This window comes from Nematolebias whitei, chromosome 20 (assembly GCF_014905685.2).
Source record: "Nematolebias whitei isolate Nwh7 chromosome 20, NemWhi1, whole genome shotgun sequence".
NCBI classification, from domain to species: Eukaryota; Metazoa; Chordata; class Actinopteri; order Cyprinodontiformes; family Rivulidae; genus Nematolebias; species Nematolebias whitei.
In genome coordinates, this window is record NC_056517.1 from 26,555,777 (window position 1) to 26,556,090 (window position 314).

At 38.2% G+C, this 314-nt stretch overlaps 1 protein-coding gene across 1 annotated transcript in view; it reads left to right on the forward strand.

Annotated features, from left to right (window-relative positions):
* Positions 1-314, forward strand: part of LOC119426380 (extended synaptotagmin-2-A) — a 58,740-nt gene that overhangs the window by 54,057 nt on the left and 4,369 nt on the right. The window lies entirely within an intron of this gene.

A 314-nucleotide genomic window follows, 5' to 3' on the forward strand; every position in this document is an offset into this window, starting at 1 on the left:
AAGGAACAAATGAAGGAAGGAAGGAAGAAAAGAACAAAGGAAGGAAGGAGCAAATGAAGGAAGGAAGGAAGAAAAGAACAAAGGAAGGAAGGAAGGAAGAAAAGAACAAAAGAAGGAAGGAGCAAATGAAGGAAGGAAGGAAGAAAAGAACAAAGGAAGGAAGGAGCAAATGAAGGAAGGAAGGAAGAAAAGAAAAAAGGAAGGAAGAAACAGATCAAGATAGTAACAAACGAAGAAAGGAGCAAATGAAGGAAGGAAGGAAGAAAAGAACAAAGGAAGGAAGGAACAAATGAAGGAAGGAAGGAAGAAAAGAA